The sequence below is a fragment of the Urocitellus parryii genome, chromosome 8 (assembly GCF_045843805.1).
Source record: "Urocitellus parryii isolate mUroPar1 chromosome 8, mUroPar1.hap1, whole genome shotgun sequence".
Lineage (NCBI taxonomy): Eukaryota > Metazoa > Chordata > Mammalia > Rodentia > Sciuridae > Urocitellus > Urocitellus parryii.
Genome location: NC_135538.1, coordinates 119454328 through 119463192, shown reverse-complemented (window position 1 = coordinate 119463192; position 8865 = coordinate 119454328). Strand labels below are relative to the sequence as shown.

General features: G+C 42.4%; 1 pseudogene; it reads left to right on the top strand.

Moving 5' to 3' along the window:
* The first annotated feature begins 1213 nt into the window (after window positions 1–1213).
* Window positions 1214–2411, top strand: LOC113177225 (trimeric intracellular cation channel type B pseudogene; annotated as a pseudogene).
* The last annotated feature ends 6454 nt before the right edge of the window (window positions 2412–8865 follow it).

Below are 8865 nucleotides of genomic sequence, written 5' to 3'. Positions count from 1 at the left end.
TAAATGCTGGACAGAATGTGGAGAAAGAACAACACTTTTATACTACTGGTGGGATTGTAAATAGTACAACCACTGTGGAAATAAATATAGAGGTTCCTCAGTAGACTAGGAATGAAGTCACCACCCAGTTGTACCACTCCTTAGTATTTATTCTACAGAATTAAACTCATCATACTATAGTGATACATACATACTCATGTTTATAGAAGCACAATTCACAATAGACACAGTAGGGTACCAGCTTAGTTTTCCATCAATAGATGAATGGGAAAAGAAAATATGGTATACATAAGCAATAGAATTTGACTTAGCCATAAGGAAACATGAATTTTCCCATTTTCAGGAAAATAGATGGAACTTGACAACATTATATGAAGCAAAATAAGCCAGACTCAGAAGTGAAGGGTAACATGTTTTCTCTTTTATGTGGAAGCATAGAGGAAAACTAAAGAAAGGTGGGGAGGGTCTCATGAAAATTTAAGAAAGATCAGTAGAGTAGAGGAAAAGAACCAGGGGAGGGAAGAGGAGATGGAAAGGGAGAAATTCTGGGGAATGACATTAGACAATGACATTGTTATATTGTGTACATGTATGAGTATGTAACAACAAATTCCACCATTATGTACAACTATCATGCACAATAAGAAAATATAGAAAACAAAACGTGGACCAAGAGCCAGGCACTGTGGCGCATGCCTGCTACTTGGGAGGCTGAGGCAGGAGCATTCCTTGAGATAAGGAGTTTAAGGCTAGCCTGGTCAACATAGCAGACCCACCTCCAAAATCAAACAAAACAAAAGAACAATACACTGTGGAAAACACACAGGAAGAGTACTAATCAATTTTAACACCACCACCAACAACAAAAAGGTCATTAGAGCTGAGGATGAAGCTCAGGGGTAGAGGGATTGCCTACTAGACATAAGATCCTTAGATTAATCCCCAGTATTTTTATTATTAAAAAAAAGGTACCCTCAAACCAGGAAATTGTGTCATTTGTGGTGATATGGATAAACCTAGAGGAGACAATGAGAAAATAAAACAGACACACAAATGATCCCACTTATAAGTGGAGACTGGGGCAGGTAGAAGGGGTGCTGGTTAGCACAGTATAGAGTAGATAGAAGAGGGGAGACACTGATCAAAGGATACAAAGTTTCAATTAGATAGGAGGAATAATCTCTGTGCCATACACAAGATCTTGCACATCAAGATGACCACAGTAAATATTAATGTAGTGTATGTTGCAAAGTAGCTAACACTGGATTTTAAATGATCTGATCACAAGTAAATGGAAAATATTTGAGGTGAGGTATGAGGTTTGTGCTAATTACTCATTTGATCATTATAAAATTTATACAAGTATGAAAACATTGCACTGCATTGTATAAATTTATATAACTATGTGTTTAACAAAAAGAAAATAAAACCTGAGTCCAGCTCATGTAGTTGTCCCCTCCTGCACTCCCACTTTGCCAGAGGGGAACCCCTAGCAGAGGCTGCTTAGGAAGCTTTGGTAGGTTGTAACTTGGACTCTCCCTGGGAGGAGCTGATGCTGGCCTTTTCCCACATCACCATTCTCCCCTTTTTGACATCACCCACTATCTGGTGTCTGTGAGGACACTGAAGCATCAGCTGGTAGGAGTGGAAGGGGCATGAAAGAATCTTGTTTCAAGCTGGTCTACTGCTATGCTCCACTGCTTTGGTGGAGGATTTTTATCGTGTGTACTGCTTACAGAGCTTCCAGAGCTTCCACTGAGGTTTCTTGCAAACCACACTAATATTTTACTGGCATCTTCAATATGCTATACAATATATTTTTGCCCATGGGATCTAATTTCCTAGGGCTATTCATTCTTAATATGCTCAACTTCTGGCTGGGGAATGAAGGAGTGATCAGAACTTGGAAAATAGTAGGTGGAGTCACACATGCTAATAGCTATTACAAAAATGGCTGGCTAGTCATAATAGCTATTAGATGGGCCCAAGGTGCAGGTGGTATCATTATCATGAATTTTGAATAGTTGGTAAAAGGAGATTGGAAACCAGAAGAAGAGGAGTGGCTGAAGATGTCCTGTCTTTCCAAGATAATCCTGCTGGGGTCCCTTATCTTCTTCACATTTCAGCACACCAAGTATCTGACCATATCAAAACATAATCTTATGTTCCTTTATACCATCTTTCTTGTGGCCACAAAGATAACCATAATGGTTACAGAGACTTCTGTGACTCTTGCTCCTTTTGAGCATATATTGAGTTGGCTGCTCTTTGGCTGGCAGCAACAGTTTTCATTGTAGGGTAAGAAATGTGGAGCAAAATCATCTTCCAATGGCACTAGTTCATCAGTCCCCAAACCTATGACCAATGGTTCAGATATTGTTAAAAGGAAACATACTAAGAACACTGAGTAAATTTGCTTGGGCTCTAGAAGGCAAAAATAAAGAACCTTTTCTACCTATCAGATTGTGAAAAATATTTCTATGTAGATGAATTGAAATAAAGACTATATATAAGGTAACAAAAGAAATTTTGTTTTAGTGTAATTATTGTTTCTTGATTGTAATTTTTGAGTACCATTTGTACATCATGGGATTTTTTCTGATATAAAGTATCTCTTGTGAATATTTGATATTTACATTGATAAAAATTTAAAACTTTTTTAAAAAATGAGTATTTTCATGCATTTCAAAAATCTGAATCTATTTGAGATTTAGTTCAGCAGAATTAAACTTTTATTTTACATTACCATAATAGATCCTAGATATGGAAAGTTAACTGGTTAAACAATTAAAATTTCTTCTTATTTTTGAGCACTGAGGACAGTAAACTTTTCTTAAAAAATTATATTATAAATGAATATAAATTATTAGTTTATATTTGCTATATAAACATTATAATTTTGCCCACATTAAGTGGAAAGTACCTGAAATTTAACTTAATTTTTATCTCTAATAGTATTTTTCAGTAAAAACACATTATTGTTAGAATGATTTTCAATTTGAAGTTTGTTTCATTCCCTTCAAAAACTGTTTTTATTTTTCCCTCAAAAGAAAATCAGGGGTGGGTACAATTTTTATAAATTACTAATTCCATGTTTGGTACTTTTTGAAAGTTTGTAGTTTTTCAGAATTATAATTTGTATGTTCTCTATCCCCTTCTCTCTCCTTAAAACACATTTATTTCACCTGTAGAGAAAAATTTTCACATTTCATATGTTCTTTCTGACCTTAGTTGTTCTGAAACATTGGTAGCAGTTGTCTTAGTGATTTAAAAAAATGTATAATCTCTATTTAATTTTTTTCCTCCATGTCTCCTTTCTAGTGGCTTTCTCAGTTTTCTTTGTTGTTCAAATGTTCCATGTTAGATTACAAATGGTTATGCTTAGTTTTAATCTACATGTACATGTATCATTAATTCTATTTTAAGCAAAAACTGATTAGCTTCATGTGAAAATGCTCAGCTCTGATAAGAATTGTCTGAGCACATTTGACAGTAATCCACTAAGAAACAGATTAACAGAAATCTTCTGGTCATCTTATTTGATTGAAGAATGATAACATTAAATCTAATTTCTTATTGTCAAATAAAAAACATACAAGAAAAGGTACTAAATGGCGCTAGAGTTTCTTTATCTTGTGGTTTAAAAGTACATGTCTAACATTCAAACTCTGTGACATGATTTCAGATGCCAAGACTATGAGCCTACTCCCTGTATCAAGTAGAACTTTTAGATGGCTTAAGTACTCAAATCATATTCAAGCTGAAAGGGTCTCTGCTTTTAACTTGTAACAACTGTAAACACCAGCAGGTACTATACTTGCTTAAGAGAAATGATTTGTGTGTGTGTGTGTGTTGGAGGAGCAATTTGATACTCTTGGAATGCTAAGAAGTTTATTTGAATGTTGCAATAGCATTGAATTAAGTTCTGTATTATATTTGATATCCTTATAGTTAAAAACTTAAAAATTAACTTGTTATTAAATATTAGTCAGTTTTAAAATTTAGATTTAACTGTAATTAAAATGGTAGAATTTTTTTTTACAATTGTATTAAAAGACAAATTCATTAAAAGAAGTTGTTCAGCACCAAATGAGGAAGAGGAGGAGGAAGAGGAGGAGGAGCAGAAAAATTGAGAAAAAACAGTCCAATTAAAACTTTTTTGTTTTAAAAAGCAAAGGTTGGGTCCGGGAAGGAGGGGGACAGGTTTTTACAGCAGCATTGCTCCTTGTGGCCAATGAATGACTCACAGGGAAGGAGGAAGGGCCTGCCTGGTGTGGGAGAGAAGTCCCGCTCAGATATCTCTTAGAAAATGAATCAGAGAACTACTGTCTGGAGGGGAGAGCAGGGAGGGGGAGGGCAACCGGACTGGGTGACAGGTGTGAGACAGGCAGCTGAGGAGGCACGGAGAGATGTGGTGGAACAATGGAGTTCATATTAGGGTAAAGCGGGGTGCAGGAGGGAGAAAACCCCGCCCCCCAGGCTGCAGGAGAGCAGGGGTCCTTGAGGGTGGAGATGAGAGAAGTCACAGGAAGAATCTCTTGGCCCAGAAGTCCTCAGCTTCCAACCTCCCTCAGTCTGACTAGAGAAACCACAGTGTCCACAGCAACAGAAAGGAGAGAGGAAGACCCCTAACTCCAGATACTGAGCGCTCCTCGGGAGCGCGCTGCTGACTCCAGAAGAGAACAGGGCTTGGGGGTGGGGGGCTAGAAATTGTCTCAAAGTCTATTAATTTTGATAAAGTGGTCCCCTGAAAGGCAGACCTCTAAGAGAGTTGAATCTCTCTCAAAGATCAAAGCAGGAGGCAGAGCTGGGACTCAGAGGCCTTGGAAGAACCGGGCTGTTCGAAAGGAAGGGCAAGGCTGGGAGGGGAGGGAGGGAAGTAAGGTGCAGCACGGATGCAGATGCGGGAGGATGTGGTGGGGTATGCCCTAAAAAGAGGAGCTGAGATTTTGTGGCAAAGGAGCTGCGTCCAGCCCGCACTTCTCCCCCCAATTCCAGAGCCTGCCAAGCCGGGTAGAGACTCCTTGGATTCGCCTGGCATCTCCCGCTTTGAAGAACCACCATGAGCCCACTCACCAACCGCGGAACCCAGAGGTGCGCAAAGAGCAGTGCCGACCAGGAGCAGCAGGGCGCCCAGTCTCATAGGGTCTGCCATTCTCCTAGGTGATCAGCAGAGAGAGGCCGCCTGACAGTTGCCTGGAAGGGAGCCACACTAGTGGCATGCACAGGGCAGGTGTCTCAATAAACACTCACTACAAGGATTGATGCCTGACAAGACCAATCAGGAGCAGAGAGGGAGGAGCTATGCTTAAAGGAGAACTTCCCTTCAAGCACAGGATGAAGGCTAAACTACTCCAAAGACATGGGGAAATATCCACTATGTCACACTTGCCTTAACCTCCAAAAAAGTGCCTCTGATTTAGGATTCCCCAGGTAAGATAGAATAAGGGCAGCTAGGTGAATGCTGTAGGGTCAGATTCTGAGCAACTGCCATGGCTCAACCTTAGAAACACTGCCACATCTCTGGGAACCTAGTGGAATCCCGCCCACAGAGAAGCATGGGTCTCCCCAAACTCCTGTAGCACATCACCCCATATGGCCGGTTCTAGCTTGTTCCTTGCTTGGCACACTTCTGGAAGAGCCAAGCCGTTTTACTCTCCCAACACACTGCCCTCAATCAAGTACAACCTTGCTGGCAAAGGAGCTGCATCTGGCCCCGCATTTCTCCCCCCAATTCAGGAGCCCTGAATTACAAAGAGATTACAAGAGCTCTTTGCAGATTTCAGCCACCTCTGCTCTCAGAAGCACCTTCCACACAAAAATCCATCAGGCTCCAAACACCCTTAGACATTTCAGCCATTCTAATCTGCTCTTTCTCCTGCCATTGACTCCAAGATCCAGCCAGGTTTAGTTTCCTCTGCCCACATCCTGTCACTGCCCTAGCTCTCCCAGGCACTTCATGAGCCCCATCAGACTGCTCCTTATGGGCCAGTCCAACACCGACCAGTTTCACTTAGTGCATCTGCATTTCTGGGCCCATTTGGCCCTCAAATCAAACAGATCAAGAAGCCCACACTACACTTCTCCAACCACTACAGACCCCCACCACCTACCTACTTCTCTTAAAAGCATCCCCTTGGTCACTTCTGATTGACCCTTTCCCCTGCTTCTCTAGCTCCTGAAACCCTTTTACATCTCCACAGTCACTACCTTAGTCCAAACTTTCAACTACCTTCATCCAAGAACACTGCAAATGCTTCGTCATAAATACTGTGTCTGTCTCCAATTGTCACCATAATGCCCCAAGCCACTACACAGCTGCTGCATCTGCTCATTTTAACACAGGATACCTCTACTCTCCCATTAAACCCTACAGATGCCACAATCTGCTGTCTAGCATCACCCTTTCCCCGCATTTCTCTGGTCACATCTCTCCTAGGCTGAGGTCAAATCAAGCTGTCCTGATCTCCTTACCCTGCCTCAACAGGATGCTATTGCAAAGCAGGGGACTGCTCCTGCCTTTGCCTTCTAACCATCAGACCTCTCCACATCCTTAAAATAATCGCATGAACACAGTGGTGATGGTGGCATAACTTCATGATTATACTAAAACCCACTGAGTTGCACTATTTCAAAGTCTGACTTCTGGTAAATGAATTATATCTCAGTAGTAATAGTAATAACCATGCTATGGAAACCTCCTTGTGCTGGAAGTTTGCCTTGTCCCCAACATACATCTCTAGGTCTTTCCAACATGGAGTTAGATGTTCTCTACCTTGATTGCTCAGGAGAACCACCTGCAGAGTCCTTAGCATCCTTGTGCCCAGGTCACAGCCAAAACCTATTCAATAGGTAAAGCTAGGTGGGAACTAGGCTGCAGTGTCTTTTAAAGTTCCCTAGGTGTTGTGAGTATGTAGGTAAGTTTCAGAACCAGAGTTCCAGCACATGATGGTCCTAACTGTGCCTTCTCCTAAACCCTTCTTACCATCCATGACATTCCCCAGTGGACTGCAAAACCACCCCAAGATTGGAAATTGTTCATTTTCTTTGTCTCCCCTAAAAATGCCTTTATAAAAATGAGCCCTAACTATTCCCTAAGGCTGTCGACTATACCTTTTCTGTGGGTGGAAAGCTCATTGATGGAGATGTTTTGAGCTCTTAGACTTACTTTTCTTTTTATTGACTGTGATAATAATTTTTAGCACAGGATGGATTAAAGGATTAGGGTTCAGTCTCCTTTCTGAGAGGCTATTTTCATTAATGAAGGTCACAAGGATGGTGGTGATGCAGAGTAGGAGAGGAAACACAGCTCTCTTGACAGCTGGTCCCAAGCCCTTTCCTCCCTGTCATCTTCCCTCCTTCCAGGACTTCTTAGGTTGGCAGCTCCAAATATTATTCTGCTCATTCCTCCAAAAGACTTACTACCTAATAGTTACATGCTAGGTTTGCTCCAGGGCATTTACATATGACTGCAAGGAAACAGGCCTGTAGGTCTTGGGCTCTGAGAGGACCTAGTCCTGGCTGCTCCTTCCTCACCAAGACTCTCAGGTAGTCTTTTGTGCAAAGCACTTCTGCACCTCCCCTTCCCCAAACCCCCTTCTTCTCTGCATCATTAAACACCCTTTATCCCTCCACTTTCCCCTTTGCACCCCTGGACTCACAAGAATATGTGGGGCTTTCTCTGCACTGACCTTGGGTGCCACAGCTGAGTTCCTGAATAGAAACTGAAACCACCCAGCTCTGACTTACATAAGCCAGGGCTGTCTCTTGCCCAGTTTAGCAGGGTTTGAAGTTTGTGACGCCAAACTTTACTGGTATCGCTGAAAATCACATGTCATTCCCTCTTTGACCCAAGACAATAAAAACTGTTGGTTGATATAAAAGCAAATTGAAAGTGCTTATAGGTGCCTGGAGGGAGGCTGGCGGGCTGCATCTGGGTTTCAGGTTCTTGATCTGCAGGGCAGTTACTCCTGCCTGCTGTGAGAATGCAGAGCCTGAGGCTGTGGGACGCCAGGGTCCAGCATCCACTGGGATTGTGGCGGGTGGGTACAGAAAAGCTTCCTCTAACCCTTCCCCCTGGAGGGGGCGGGGACTCACCTTTGGGTTCTAAGATTAGAAGCCACTTTCTAGGGCTCAGTTTCCTGCCATACATGGAATTCCTTCCTCAGGACAGTACTGATTGAAACCCCCCCAGAGAAAAACAAAGATTAATTCCAAGAAAGATCCTCTCAAAGTTTGGACCCTTCAGTGAGTCTCCTAATTCAGACCCAGAGTGTGATCTCCAGGGAAGACTGAGGTGACTTTCACTGAACCCACCTGGGAACAGCGGGAACAGAGAGCTCAGACAGCACCTCAGGACTTACAACAGCCTGGAGAGGAGCCCTGCCTTGTGTCCTCCCCTTACCTTGGCCTGTCCCAGGTGGATGCAGTCCCTAGTGTAGGCCACCAGGCTTCAATAAAGATGAAATGGAAGGGAGAGTGTGGAAAAAAGAGGGCTGTGGAGAGAATGGTTGAAATACTGAAGAAAGAAGAGAGGAAGATATGGGGGGAGGGGATAAGAATTTTAAAAACTAGGATAGCAGAAAGGGGAAAAAGATGCAGAGCTTGGAATGTCTGCAAGTCTGTGGCTCTGCTGTCCACATCACCCCCTTAAGATTCCAGAGCAGGATGAGCCCTAGAGACCCCACAACCTCCACTACAGAAAGAACTACAACCTTCCTCCATTTATCATATTTAAAACAAAAACCAGCGGGCAGTGATGGCACAAGCCTATAATACCAGTGATGTGGGAGGCTGAGGCAGGAGGATCACCAGATTCAAGGCCAGACTCAGCAACTTGAGAGGCCTTAAGCAACTTAGTAAGAC